We start from the raw sequence: 16,513 nt of genomic DNA on the forward strand, positions 1-16,513 counted from the left end.
TAGCATAGCAACTCTCACGCGAGCATTCAGGGAGCATGATCGGCGCCTTTTCAAGCAGCTCCACCTCTTGCAGCAAAGAAAAGAAGACGAATAAGGATGCGATGGCATTGGACCACTATTTCCATCTTCTGCTGGAATAGAGACGGCCATGCATCAGGCCAAACTTCGTGCTGACTTGACAGCATTGAGGTCCTGTGTAGATGAGACGGAGAGCAAATGCTTTTACTGCATCAATAGTTTCTCATGGCTTGCTCACAGATCCTGTCCCGATCAACAGTTACTAATGAGATTCTATCATCCACTCAGGGATCTTCCACCACTCTAGAGCATAGTGTAGTGGACTCTCCTCCCGTAATAGCCACAGACATTTCTTCATCTGCAAGTGGTCTATTCTATAGTACTTCAGACATTGGCTTCTCTTTAGTCTACCAGTCCAGGGGACCCTTTAGTTTCCACAGTAGCTGCATGCAGCCTTAGGGTCTTCCCATGTGGTTATTGCAGCCATTCCCATAGCTAGCTCTCAAGGGTCTCCATGCCTAGGGCTAGCTCAGCTCAGCAGCACACCCAGATGATGAGCCTCTTGGGTCTACCACCCATGGGGATGATCCAGTTTCAACAGCTTGTTCACTTGCGGCCCACCTGAGGGGATCATTCGGTTAGTACAGCTAGTTCAAATGAGTTTTTCACTCGTCCAACAGCTTTATCATGTCCAGTTAGTTCTTCTAGGTCCTCCACCCAGGGAGCTCAGTCAGCTGGATGAGCTTTATTAGGGGAGCATATTGTTTTCATAGTTATTTGTGATGGGTCTTCCTTCCTTGGAGACATCTGGGACCCATTAGTTGTTGCAGTAGACGAGCCTCTTGGGTCCACCATCGGAGCTAGTTCCCACAATTAGTTCTCTTGGGACTTCCACCCAAGGGGACACCCTAGCATCAGTAGACGTGTGATGCGTCCTCCATCCATCATGCCTACAATAAGTTCCTATGGGTCTTCCACCCATGGAGCGCAAATGGCCACATCAAATTTAGTTAGGCTGACTCACATTTCACCTTCTCATCAGGAGTTTTCAGGACTAGTGGGCTAAGTTTCCAGTCCTAGTGGCCTTTGAAGCTCAGCAAGAGGTCTCTCAGGAGTCTGCCTGACTAATTCTAGGCCTAGAAGGAGGGAGTACCCTCACAGCTGGAGTAGTAGGTGTAGCTATCAGCAGCGATACGGAGGTTGACGATTCCTCGGCAATCATGGAGAGTGCAGTGCCTCCACATCAGTAGCCCGTCATCTTAGCAATTCACGAGTATAGCATGCAGTTCATATTGTCAGGAGCCTATCAGAGTGCCATACCACCCGTTGATCAGGAGTTTGCAATAGTAGCACGGTGGGATGATTGGCCACAACAGTTTGGCTTCCAATTTCTGGCAGTTAAAGTTCTCAGGAGTTTTTATTGACACGCTGTCTTATCTCAGCAGACTTAGCCTTTTGGAGAAATGCCAGCTCAATCCCAATGTCAGACTATTACTTTCCATTTCTTTGGGAGGATAGTCTAGTTTTGAGCAGTAGTCGTTGTCAGCATCATCATATTTGCTTGACAGCTTTACTTAGTTCCTCAGCAGCTACCATCATCCAGAATTTAAGTAGGAGGGAATGTCACATGCACCCTTGTACTAGGGTGCATTGTGACAGACAGTCAAACCCAAGATATTTTGTCATATGCCGTGACCCCTTTGTGAGTCCTATGTGTGTGTGTGTGTGTGTGTGTTGTGGGGGATGGGCGGGTGGGTGTGTGGGGTTGTGTGTGTGTGTGTGTGTGTGTGTATATCTAGTCCAGGTATGAGTTAGGAGGAGTAGTTCGGGTTGCCAGGTGAAAGCGTTGTGAGGTATCCACCTAGCAACGGGTTCAAAAGAGCAACATGCACCAGTGCTAGGCACATGTGGTAGTGACACCTGACTGTACTGTCAGGTATTTGTAGCATGTATTCGAGTATTTGGGTAAGGACTCATGGCCTTTTGTGGGATTTCCAGCAGCCCAACCAAGCCTCAGATGCGTCACCCTTGGTCAGCATGTGTTGTTGACCAGGCCGTGTGAGCGAGTGCCTCGACCTATAGGTTGGTCAACCAGTTGGCTGTTTCCAGGCCTATAAAAGGGGCCTTGTTGCCCCTTATTTGGCACTTAGTTCTGAGCCTACTATTAGCATCTTAGCCCCTTGTGCAGCCCTCATCCTGCTCCAAAATCCACCGTACAACAGCGGTGGAGACGTCTAGCTTCGTATCAAAACAATAAAAAAGTGTTGTGTAGAAGTTACTACAAAATTTACTATCTCGGTCTGACAGGATTACTTCAAAAGGATGTGGCGTACAAAGATATGCTTGATGAACAAATGATCAACTTGAATTGCTATCAAAGTCTTTTTGCAGGGAGTAAAATAAGCCTCTTTACTAAATCTCTCTATGATAGTCCAAATTATTGAAACTTGAGCTAGGTGTAGGAAATCTAGTAATGAAATCCATATGGACTGTCAGGAATCGGTAAAGGCATAAGCAAACCTTGATATTTTCCCTTGTAGCTCTTGATTTTTTGGTAAATAAGGCATTGTGCAACAAACGATGCAACATTGACTTTGAGCTTGGGCCAGAAAAACCTTGAACTACAGTTTGATACATTGTAGCAATACCTCTATGCCCCATGTAGGGTGGTTGGTGCACCTCTCCTAGTACCAAACGATGAAATGATGCAATGATTTCAAGAGCTTTTTGTAGAAAAGGTAGTCATCATGAATGGAATATGAGGCCATAGGGGTACCATTGGCTTGCTTAATTTTATGCCAAATTTTTGAAAAGTCTTGATCAGTGGCATAGGCATCCTCAATAGGATCAAAAGGGTCTCCCTCAATGAGTAAGATATTATATAAGCTAGGTCATCGGCTCAGGGCATCGGCAACTACATTGACTTTGCCTGGTTGGTTTTGGATCATCGGCGGTTTAATGCAGTCAATAAAGGCATCCCATTTTATGTGTCTATCCGAGATCACCGATTGAGTAAGGAGATGTCTAAGGCTTTGGTGATCAATCTTAATAATCAATTCAGAACCCATAAGATAGTGCTTCCAAAGTTTAGGGTGTGGACTACAATGGCTAACTCTTTATCATATGTGGAATAGTTTAGCTCTACCGGTTTCAACGTACGCGACTCAAATGCAATCGGATGGTTATCTTGCATAAGCACAGACTCAAAACCAAGCCCACTAGCATCAGTGAGACCATGACAAAGAAAGGTCTTGTAAAGTATGGCATGGTTAAAACTGGTGTTTGGCATTGCCTCTTTAACTGGCTGGAAGGCTAAAGTGTGTTGTTCTTCCCAAGAGAAAGCACGAGTATTACATAGAAGTTCAATAAATGGATGTGTCTTGTGTGCAGAAATCTTCGATAAAAACTACACAGACCTAGAAAAGATCGTAACTCATAAATGTCTTTAGGTTGTGGCCAATTCACTATTGCCTCTACTTTCTTGGGATCTAATCGAATACCTTCAGCAGCTGATACAATGTGACCAAGATATTCAATTTCAAATTTGAAAAAGGAACTTTTCTCTGGGTTGGCATAGAGTTGGTTCTCGCGTAAGAGGAAGAAAATGAGATCCAAGTGTTTCTCATGTTCCTCTCAACTCTTGCTATAAACCATGATATTATCGAAGAAAACTACCACAATGTCCTGATAAGGTAGGAAAATACAGTTCATCATCTGACTAAATGTGGCAAGTGCATTAGTCATCCCAAAAGGCATAACAAGGAATTCATAGTGACCGGCTTGGGTCCTAAAGGAAGTCTTGGAAATATCGGGCTCAGTAACTCTCACCTGATGATACCTTGACTTAAGATCGATCTTGCTAAATATTATGGCTCCTTTCAACTTGTCAAGAAGGTTGTTGGCTCTTGGAATGGGGTATCGATTCTTCTCTGTTATTTTATTCAAGGCACGATAATCAATACACATCCAAAAAGTCCCATTTTTCTTCTTGACAAGAAGAACAGATGCCCTGCATGGTGAACTGCTAGGCCGAATCAAGCCTCGAGCCAAAAGGTCTTCTATTTGGGATTGAATCTCTTGCTGCTCAGTAGGATTATGTCTATATGGTGCCTTGCATGGCGGAGTGCTACTTGAGATAAGATCAATCTTATGGTCCTCAGGTCTAGACTAAGGAAGGCTGGGGGGTAAGTCTTCCATAAAACAATCGGCATAGGTAGCTAGAAAAGCATCAAGAGGCTCTTGCTTAGGTTTTTTAGTCTTGGGACTAGCCCCAACCTTGTTGACCATAACAAGATATGTTTTGTCACATTTGTGCAAAGCTCTTTTAGCTTGGGTATGCAACAATAAAGGCCAAGAGGGAAGGCTCTTGTCACATTCCAAAATCATGGTCGCAGTGTCCTTAGTCACGATAATAGTGTGCTCAAGATAATCAGGTTTGGCATTGTAATCGACGTGACAGGGCATCCCAGGAATAAGATCTTGCTCACGCAAAGGAGCGGCTAAAAAATCACACCTTGTCCCTATAATCACCTCAAGATCCTTCACCATTTGCAAACAATTGTGATGTGATCCTTCACCATTTGCAAACAATTGTAATGTGATCCTTGAAAAGCTAATTTGACTTTGTATTTTATTTTGATGGATGGAAGACTTAGTTCCTCAACTAAACAATGTGAAATGAAATCATGGGTGCTTCCATCGTCAAACAATACATTACATTCTTTTTTGTGCAATAATGCAGTCATGCGTAACAAGGAAGTACGAAAAAGAGGTACACTTTTACCTGAAGAGCACTTACCTAAAGGAATGTAGTCGGTGCCCTCAATTTCCTCCTCATCTCTACCCTCTTGCTTGAAAGATTCACATCCTGGGATCCTTCAGCAATATCATCCATGTAGTTGACTCGTTCTGGAGTAGCGTTGGCCATTACCATTAGTACGGTCATTGGTTCGTCCTCCATTGTTGTTTGGTAGCATTCTTTCCATGAGTACCTGGCTTGTGTGTAGAAAGTGGTTTCTTCGGACATTCAAAAGAATAGTGCCCCTTCTCCTTGCAATTACAACATTTGACAAGTGTACCAGTTATTCAATTTATATTTAATTTAGTAGGCTTCCGATTATACTTACCATCATAACCACCAACTTTAAGAATGGAGTATGTTTCTTTGCTGGAGGAGTGTGAGTAGCAAATCTTCTTACTTGTTTCCTTTCTGATTTTAATGCCAAATCCATAGCATCAGAAGTTGTAGATGGTCAAAGCATGCACACATCAACACAAATAGTAGAGCGCAAATCCTCAATAAAGGTACATCATTGCTCCTTCCGTGGTAGTTTTTCAATGGTCTGTATAATTGAAGTAGGCCTGAATGATATTTCTTAGTGTATGCATCCAAGCTTTCATTGTCCAGCTACCTCATTCTTCGCCATTGCCGATGAGTATCCTCTTTGAACTATGTAGCTAGGAAGCGCTTCTTAATTTTGTCTTTAAATGCTTCCAATGTCTTCGAAATATGCGTGTGCTTTTCGCAAGTACACTCCACCATAATTGTGCAGTGCTTGTCATGGTACAACCAAGTACTCCCACAGCAGGTATACAATCAAGGGTAGATGATGGATCATCTATAGGTGGAAATGATGAGCCAAATGTGGCTGATATGCAAGTGGGTCAGCAAGCTGAAATGCCCTTGAGAAGATCATCTAGAGTGTCTAGACCGCCTGATAGGTTTGTTCCAGGGGTAGACTATGTGATGCTTACTGATTGCGGGGAGCCTTCTTGCTATAGAGAGGCTATGATGCGTGAGGATCAACGCAAGTGGGAGTATGCTATGCAATCAGAGATGAGTTCACTTATGAAGAATAAGACTTGGGACTTGGTTTCTTTGCCACATGGAAAGAAAGCATTGCCATGTAAATGGGTCTACAAAATGAAGGTCACAGGTGATGATGTGCCTAGATACAAGGCCCATTTGGTTGCTAAAGGGTTCAAGCAAGAGAAGGGTGTGGACTTTGATGAGATATTCTCTCCGGTTGTGAAGATGACCACACTTAGATGCATGCTTGGGCTAGTGGCAGTAGAGGATATGGAGCTTATGCAAATGGATGTCAAGACAGCTTTCTTGCATGGGGATTTGCATGAGGACATTTACATGGTGCAGCCGGAAGGCTTTGAAGAAAAGGGCAAAGAGCATTTAGTTTGCAAGCTGAAAAAGAGTCTCTATGGTCTTAAGCAAGCACCTAGAGAATGGTATCAGAAGTTTGATGCTTTCATTCGGTCCCAGGGTTTTAGAAGGAGTGAAATTGATCACTGCCTCTACACTAAAACGGCTAAGGATAGTAGCCTGATAATCCTGGCACTATATGTGGATGATATGCTATTGGCTAGCAAGAATACTTATGAGCTAGATGCATTAAAGGCCAAGTTGCATGAGGCCTTTGATATGAAGGATTTGGGATTTGCAGCTCATATTCTTGGTATGCGCATCACGCGTGATCGGAGTAGGAAACTCCTTTGGCTTTCACAAAAAGAGTATGTTACAAAAGTATTGCAGCGTTTCAATATGGAGGGGGGGAAGGCAGTGAGTACTCCATTGCCTCCATATGTGAAACTGAGTCATACAGATAGTCCCAAATCAGATGAGGAAAAGGCCATGATGGCCAAGGTTCCTTATGCATCAGCAGTTGGGAGTCTTATGTATGCTATGATAGCTACTAGACCAGACATTGCATTTGCAGTGGGAGTTGTTAGCCGGTATATGGCTAATCCAGGAAAGAGGCATTGGGAGGCAGTTAAGTGCATCATGAGGTACATGAAGGGTACCAAGGAGATGTGCATTTGCTTTGGTAAAGGAGACATGCGTGTACTTGGGTACACAGATTCAGACTATGCAGGGCATGTGGATAGTAGGAGATCCACTTCTGGTTATGTGTTCACCTTTGCAGGTGGTGCAGTGTCGTGGATGTCTCGCGCACAGAAGTGCGTTGCTTTGTCTACCACAGAGGCTGAGTATGTTGCAGCCACAGAGGGTTGCAAAGAGGCTATATGGCTTGATCGGCTAGTGGGAGATTTGGGGATTCATACAGGTGTACCGACATTGCATAGTGATTCCATGAGTGCTATTCAGCTAGCACGGAATCCGGTCTTTCATGCAAAGACCAAACACATTGAGGTCAGGTACCATTTCATCAGGGAGGTACTTGAGGACAAGCGCATAGAGCTTGTCAAGGTTCATACAGATGATAACCCTGCAGATATGCTGACGAAGAGTCTACCTAGTCAGCGGTTTGAGTATTGTCGTGTATTGATGGGCATTGGATAGTATGCTCACTGGTTGTTCTTCCTTAAAGGCACATTGTCCTTTAAGTGGGAGGTTGTGGGGGTTAAAGGTCACTGTGCCTTAACCCCAGTTATGTACAATACTCAAACACATATATAAATGAATGAAAAAGAAGATTAGGGTGGTTCTACACCCACCAAAACTTGTGTGGCTCTCTGTCTCTCTCTCTCCTTCTTCCATTCTTGCTTCCGTTGAGAGCACTCTCATGGTGGTTGTCCATTGATTGAGGAGGGAGCAGGAGCCATTTATAGGGCTGGCTGAAGCATTGTAGAGTCATAGGAAGGAGGTTGTAAAGGGCACCTTTTGGAGCTATTGCATCGTGGAGTGCATTGCTAGAGGCTGTGGGCTATGCTCATTCGAAGTCAGACCGTTTGCTCGCTTCTATGGAGGCATTGCTGTGAGCCACTATTGCATGTAGTCAAGGCTGATGCTTGCAGTTTGGGAGCTAGCGCTAGAGATATGAGGAGTTGCATTTCATTAGAGGTTGATTTGATGTCGCTTTGGAGACTGGACGATCAATGCAGACGTGTGTTCCTGGTCATCAACATTTGGAGATGGAGCATCTTGGGCACTGTTGTAGACTGGCTACTGGGAGACGTTGAAGCAAGTCATTCACGCCTTCTTTGGAGTAGTTTGCTCGTTGAGAAGTCGACGGCCGTGAAGAATTCATTGAGGGAGATGCTTAGTCTATAGATTCTTTGTAGGCGTGGAGGTTGGGTTGAGGTCTCCAAATAGACTTCTTTCTCAATAGGCTTCACACAACTCTTTGGACACTCACAAAAGTGAAGGAAAAACCTCTCTATCTCATGCACAAAGAAGCCTTTCTCTCTCACAAAATCTCTCTCAGTCAAAGCCCATTACTAAGGTCACCTCCAAAAGAGACTCTCACTACACATAATGAAGAAATATCTCTCCGAAACTAAGTCTCTCTCTCTCTCTCTCTCTCTCTCTCTCTCTCTCTCTCTCTCTCTCTCAATGAACGGAAATCTCTTAAGGATGAAGTGATGAATCTAAATCTCTCTATGACGGAAATCTCTCACCAAATGGATGGAAATTCTTTACATGAATGGAAGTCTCTCATGACGGTAGAGAACACTTAAGAACTCTCAATCTCTCGATCTCTCACGCTAATCTCAATGCCTCAACAAAAGGTAATGGAGCTCTGATACCATGACAAAATATGAAAAGGGGAGAGGAGAAAAGTGGAGATGAGGAGAGAGGGAGGGCACAACTAGAAAGCACACCACACATTACTAACTATACACTAGATTTAGTTGAATTGTAGAATATATACAAACCCTTTTAGGGTTAGAGCATCTAACCCTTTTAGGGTTAGGGTTAGGGTTAGGACATTTGACCCTTCCCTTTACAACACTCTATGTGTTAGTGCTATTCACAATATTTAACACATGATGTTGAGATGGTTTCTCAACAAAACCTGTGTATAAAAAAATCATGTTTTAGATCTTTGAGGGTTTTATTAGCCATATCATCCCACCAAAAACTATTGTATTTATCTTATAGAATAGCATTTCTCTCACCAAGCGCACTCTAATGAGATCATAACCCCTTTAATGCAAGGTTGATTTTTGGGATATTATTAACTCCATTTTGGGGATGCCATCTTGGAGCATTGTAACAAAAAATGTAAACATCACATGTAACAACACATTTCTAGCATTTATTGAAAAACTTTTCATACTTGTAACACATATCTTGCATATCTATAGTGGCACAAAAATTCTATTTTAGGTGACTAAACAAAGCTTCTCAAGTTTTTGTGAAACTTCACGGGAGTAGGAAGTGTAAAAAATCACCAAGTTTGATTCCCATGTTACACATGTAGCATGGATAGTAAAACAAGTTTTCAGATCAATATTCTCTAAGATAAAATCATAAAAAATGATTTGAATGATCTATGTATTATCATGTTACGTTTCACTTTTCAAAAAAAGGCATCCATGTTCCAAAAGAGATATAGACCTCTCAACCTAGTAATATAAAAACGCACTCTTCTAGCACCACCATCATTATGTCTCAAAGTATGTGTATCTTCATGTCTACTATCAATTCTTTCAAATGAGCTTGAGGAGGGCAACAATTTAACGGTTGCTTGTCTCGTCCAATTGTCCCTGTTTCTAAGGATATCATATGAATCAACGGGGCCTTAGCCTTTGTCCCTCCCAATAGGGTTTCTAAGCTCACCTCTCCTAGGAGAACCACTCCATATTCCACCAAGTGCGTAGTGAATATTTGAGGCATTGTACACATTACCACCCCTCCGCTGCATTTTAGATGGGGCCTCATGTAATTCCATACATTACCACCCCTCAGCTGCATTTTAGATGGGGCCTCTTATAATTTCATACATCTAGGACTTTTATAGGTGGTAGGAACATCTTGTGGCTACAATACATGGAATTGCAAAAGGATTCCTTAAGCTCACGAAGTGTAGATAGCTCAAGTAGTATGACATTGTCCTCATGAGTTTTCTAACCATCCAAGGTAAGGGCGTCATACTACCAAGACTTCCCACATACAAAAGTGAGGTTCCATAATAATTGCCATAGTTTATGAACGATCCTATATGAATTATTCCCTCTAGTACCGTCTTTTGGATGAGAAGAATTGCATTGAAGTCCCTTCCCTACTTGATGAATTTTTAGGAGTGAGAAATTTCTACATTAGTATACCTTTATTCGATTAGGAAAGTGGCTCAAAAGGAATCAACGAATGCATCTTAGAACTAAAAGGAGTGACATAGATGTCACATTCCTTTCCACTACTACATTCATGGGAATATTTTACATTATGTACTCAATAAAGGCTTGTATGATGCCAAGGAAACACAAATGCTATTGAAAGAGCTCCACTAATATATTAGAGAAGACAACTTTTTTGGAGGCATTATAGGCTTTACTGAAAGATCCGCTTGTCCTTAATCTCATAGTATCATACCTATTTTCTATAAAAATCAAGTTAAACATGTAGCCTTATTAAAAGAAACATTATATAAGGGTAAGCCAATCGTGAGTAAGAAATCGTTGTTATGGTTTTAATTATATACATGCGAACTGATTTTGTTTCCATAATCTGTTTTGCGAACCAGTTTTGCAGCATTTTTTGACCTATAACTGCAATTATTGAATAGGCATATCTAAATAAGTATCAGAAACACTTTTTTCTTTCTATCAGTCCTAATTATGCTTCTAAAAGGACTTATGCTTGGAATTCTTCCATCTCTTTGACTTACAAGGAAGATGGGTCTCTCTAAGCATCCTTCGGTAGCCTGGGCTCCATCACCCTCTCCTTGCTATCATTTATGTTGATCTGCCAATTGTTATGGCTATGATATGGTTCCAAAATGCTGTGACAATATCTATAAGTTTGTTTCGGGCCCCATTCTTCATAGTTTATGATTCACTCAAGTCCCATAAACCCCTAGCTTCTATCGGTTCCTTGGCTAGGTTTACTAACGTACATTTCATAGCATTATAGTGTTAAAGAGTAATCTGCGAACTGTGATGTGGATACTCTATATCATGACATGGTTTTAATGGCAGGTTCATGTGACCTTGTATTGACTGTTGTTGCAAGATATGCCGTTTCCAAGCATCTTGAGATTCATGGGTATTGCTAGCTAACTCTCTTCTATTGATAAAGACCATATATGAGCGCTCACCACAGATGGTGACCTGCCTTTGAATTATGTACTTTGTTACATGTTGAGTTCACAATGCCAGCATTTACTTGGGTTGATCCAAAATCCATTTGGAGTCATGACCTATTGATGGAATAGATTTTGCAAGGATACTAGTTTTGTTCTCTACCATTATGATGTGTTGCTTTGCAAGGATACAAATGGCTAACCACATCATGGCACGGTTGGACAAAAGATTTTCTTTTCAAAGTTATGTTTTTTGCTAGAACTCTTGGTTGACTACTGGGTCGTATTCTTGACTGCAATAACGAGCAGTCGAGGTCTTGGATGGATCACCTTCTCTTGAATGGATGCAGGTAATAGTCCTCGACACTAGAATACACCTCAATGTAGCTGCCAATGAGATCAAGTCTTCATTGCTTTGCTTGCTCATGGTCACTCCATATTGGGCATTCTAAAGGGTTTCTACCTTATTGTATTTTTCATGTTTCATTCTAAATGTAATATTAAGAATTGCAAGAAGTTTTTTCACTCGCAATACCAGGTCCAGAGCCACTACCTGTTCCTAGGGTGGTTTCCTATCAACCTAACACACACACACACACACACATGCACACACGCGCACACACAATTCCGTGGATAAAAACAATGTGTAAATTACAATGAGTACATTTAGATGACAATGAGTTTGCTCTTGCTAAATAAGGCAAGGATTGTAGTGTCTCTTAAAGACCCTTAGACCAAGCAATAGCTTCATAGCATGGGATGGCATGTCCACAACGATTCAATATGGTTTGTATAGTCATATATAGATGGGAATCTATCTTTGGATGACATTGGCCACAAGGTTGATGTGTAAGTAAACATGTCCCTTTTGCTTCATGAGTTTATTTTGTAATCAAAGGAATGCATTACATCTTTCAGCTACCTCATGAGGTGGGTATTTTTCAATCTAAGAAATGTATTTCATTTATGCTCAAATGTAGGCATAAAATATGTATGAGAATTCAAGCATGCAAGATTCAGCAACTTAACATGTCTCATTGGAATGCAATTCAAGAGAACTATCGGGAGCATACAAATCAAAGAGCCTTGCTCCACATTTATCATAGTGGAATGAGGGATGAAAATTGATCGAAAATATGAGAGAGAGAGAGAGAGAGAGAGAGAGAGAGAGAGAGAGAGAGAGAGAGAGAGAGAGAGAGCTCTTAATGTGTAGTTTCCATGCAATCGTTTACTATAAGACATGTACTCATACAATGTGTGTTGGTTTGGTAGGACGAAGAAGTAAAGTTGCATGTCTTTGTTTTGGCAGCAGCAATGACTATTGTAAAGTAAATGCCATAGATAAAACAAGTATATTTAAGTAATAATGAGTACATTTAAATGATAATAAGTTTGTGGTAGACGACTGATCTACCATTAATTTTATTTGGTCTTCCTAATTAAGACAGTGATTGTCGTATCACTTAGAGACCCCTTAAACCGAGCAATAGCTTTAGAGCATGGAATGGTATGCTCCATGTTAGTTTTCATAATGAAGTATTCAACCTAATTGAGTTCTTTGAACAGAGTAATAGTTTGATATGGCTCCCTAAAAACTACCAAGGGAGATGATCTCTTGTCCACAATTATATGTGCATTGCCTTTGCTTCATGATACGGGACCTCAAACATGGAGGGATTTTTTTTGCTAATCCTCCTAGCCACGGATTCTATTCATGAGCTTTCTCGTGACTCCTCAATCGTGAGGTTCTCTATCCCCAAACCTCATTTTTTCTTGAGCTCCCTCTAGAATCCTCCCTCCTAGCTAATTACTTGCCATGTGGACTTCTAGATGCCAAGTGTCCTAGGGGACTTTAGTCTTTACCCCTTCTTGGCATCCCTCTCTAATGCTAGGCCCCACTTATGCCTAGCCACACTTAATTGCATCCACCGTTGCACTGTCAAGCCCTCTTGGTTTCCCGCCTCACCATAATCGCAATGTATGGCTCCAGGATTATGGTTGACGTAACATTCCCTTCCCCTTAAGAATGGTTTACGTCCTCGAAAACAAAATTGGGAAACCTCCTCTCTCTAATGCTAGGCCCCACTTATGCCTAGCCACACTTGATTGCATCCACTGTTGCAGTGTTAAGTGCATCCACCGTTGCAGTGTCAAGCCCTCTTGGTTTCCCACCTCACCATAATCGCAACGTATGGGTCCAGGATTATGGTTGACGTAGCATTCCCTTCCCCTTAAGAATGGTTTACGTCCTCGAAAACAAAAATTGGGAAACCTCCTCTGGAGATTGCTTACCCTTTCCCATGTTGAACTCTCTTCAGATCTATCTTTCCACTTAACTAGACATTCTTGCCATATTGTGTGTCGCGTTCTTTTTTCTTGTCTATCTAAAATTCTTTCTGGTTCATGTGGTAAAGATGTAGGCTCAATGAGTTCAACTAGGACTTCATTTCCAATGAGATTATCATCATCTCCTAACTTTCTTTTTAGCCTACTAACATGAAAAACTAGATGTACTCTACATCCCTCAGGTAAGGCTAATTTGTAAGCAAGTTCTCCAATCCTCTTAAGTATTGTGAATGGTCCACAATACCTAGGAGACAAGTTCGGACATTTACCTATCTTTAGAGATTTTGAAGATTCAGGTACCTTAAGGTAGACTTTCTCATTTACTTCAAACTTCAACTTTCTATGGCGGGGGTTTGCATAACTTCGTGCTCTATTCTGAGCTCTTCTTATGCTATCTTTAGCTAACTTAAGCATTTGATTCATATCTTCAAGAAAGTCTTTGGCCGCTTGAACCTTCTTTTTTTCGAGTCCCACTGTCATTGGGGCTCTTGGTTTAAATCCATACATAATCATGAATGGACTAAAACGTGTAGCTGAATGTTTGGCACTATTATATGCAAATTCTAATATGGACAGATACTATTCCCAGTTAGTTTGCCGTTTACTTACATATGCTCGAAGCATATCCTCAATGATGTGATTGACCCTTTCAGTTTGACCATCACTCTGTGGATAATCCACGGTACTCATATTCAATGAAGTTTCTAATCTCTTAAACACATCCCTCCAAAAATGGTTGTTAAATTTGCTATCCCGATCACTAATAATACCGACTGGTAGCCCATACAGTCTATAGATATGTGCCATAAATAGCCTGGCTAATTCTGAAGTTTTAACATCTTCATTAACAGGAATGAAATGAGCCATCTTGGTCAACTGATCCACAATTATCCACACTAAGTTGTGCCTCCTCTATGTCCTAGGTAATCCCACAATAAAATCCATGGAGATGCTTTCCCATCTGCCAGATGGAATCTCCAATGGGTGTAGGAGACCTCCTACCTTAAGGTGTTCAACCTTATTGACATGGAATTTTTGGCACTTCAATACATAATCTCGAATGTCCTTACCTATTCCAGGACAAAAGAATTGTCTTTTCATAAGCACATATGTCTTCTGAATTCCTGGGTGTCCAGCACTCAGACTATCATGACATTCAAAAAGAATTCGGTGCCTAATGTCATTATTATCTAGGACACATACTCTACCCTTGTAGAGTAGGTAGCCATCTTCAATAGTATATTTTTTCCAATTGAGTCCTTTATCACCAACCTGTGGTGTGTCGCCATTTCCATGCGACTCCTCAGTGAAAGCCTGTCGATTAGTTGGATCCCTATTTCTAATTGCTTTCCATATTTCAGAGAAGTGAGGATCAAACTCACATCTCCCCTTCAAGGACTTTAGAAAATCATTCCGAAATTGAGTAAAACTCAATTCATTAACAATTGGCATTCGGCTAAGAGAGTCTGCTACCACATTGAGCTTCCCTTTCCTATATGTCAGTTGTATATCAAACTCTTGCATTAACTCAAGCCATCTAGCTTTTCTATCTTTAAGATCTAGCTAATTACAAATCTACTTAATGCTCTCCTGATCAAAGATTATCTCAAATTTTGCACCATATAAGTAGTGCCTCCACTTTTTTAAAGCATAGACTATAGCATATAGTTCCTTCTCATATGCCGAGTAATTCCGTTGGGCACAATCTAACTTTTTACTTTCAAAAGCCACTGGTTGACCTTTTTGTATAAGTACCACCCCAATAGCAAAATCAATGGCATCTGTCTCAACCACGAATGGTTTATTGGAATCCACTACTTTTAAGATAGGAGCTGCCGCTATAGCTACTTTTAATTTTTCAAAACTTCTCTTTTGAGATTCATCCCATATGATGGTGCTTCCCTTCCCCTGAAGCTGGTCTGTCATCAGAACATCAATCTTAGCGTAATCCTGGATGAATCTCCTATAGAATCTTGACAAACCTAAGAATATATGTAATTCTTCTAGATTTGTAGGATGTGGCCATTCCAATATGACCCTTACTTTGTCAGGGTCCATATGAACCTCTTCTTGGGATATTGTATGTCCCAAGTATTTCACTTCTTTTGCAAAGAATTCACATTTGGATTCTTTAGCAAAGAGTGAATTATCTCTAAGCAGTTGGAACACTTTTCACAAATGTTCCAAATGCTTTTTCTTGGTTTTACTATAAATAAGAATATCGTCTAAAAATACTACAGCAAATTTTCCTAGATATGGCCATAAGACACTATTCATAAGTCTCATGAAAGTTGTTGGAGCATTTGTTAATCCAAATGGCATTACTTTAAATTGATAATGCCCATACCTAGTACGAAATGATGTCTTAGGGGCATCCTCTTCCCTAATTCATACTTGGTGATATCCTGATCTTAAATCAATTTTAGTAAAATATTTTGCCCCTTGCAATTGATCAAAGAGCTCATCAATGTGAGGCATATGATACTTATTTTTTATGGTGATTTTATTTAGTGCTCGGTAATCTATGCATAAACGCAGAGTACCATCCTTTTTCTTTACTAGTAAAATTGGTGCAAACCAAGTTGGATTTGGCCCTTTCTAAGATATTATGTTAACTGTCTTTTAACCTTACGTTCCTCCGTTTGACTAAGTCTATATGGGGATTTACAAACAGGGGTAGATCCAGGAATTAAATCTATTTGATGATCTACTTCTCTCTCAGAGGGTAAACCATCAGGCCAATCAGATGGAAAAACATTTTTAAATTCAAACATTAAATCATTAAAAGAAGATTTATACTTTTTAACATTATCAAAAACAATATTACTTCTTTCCGATGCAAAAGACATAAAATCACCAATAAAAGTAAGTTCACAGAGATATATCTTGCATTCTTCTTGCTGTAGCAGTCATTCCAATTCCATCGAACAAATAAGAGGAGAGTTAGGCACATCATGTTCTCCTTAGATTTGGAAGACTCTACCCTCTTTTTCAAACATAATGGAGTTATTAAGATAACTCCGTTGTAAGCTATGCCCAAGACTATACCGCCATTCTCGACCAAGCACTACATCTGTTCGGTCGAGATGCATGATTTGGAAATCCAAGGCATCCTGATAACCCTGAATATCCACCTCTACACCATGTAT

This window comes from Dipteris shenzhenensis, chromosome 25 (assembly GCF_047967505.1).
Source record: "Dipteris shenzhenensis isolate YYH24624 ecotype China chromosome 25, Dip_SZ_1.0, whole genome shotgun sequence".
Classification (NCBI taxonomy): Eukaryota; Viridiplantae; Streptophyta; class Polypodiopsida; order Gleicheniales; family Dipteridaceae; genus Dipteris; species Dipteris shenzhenensis.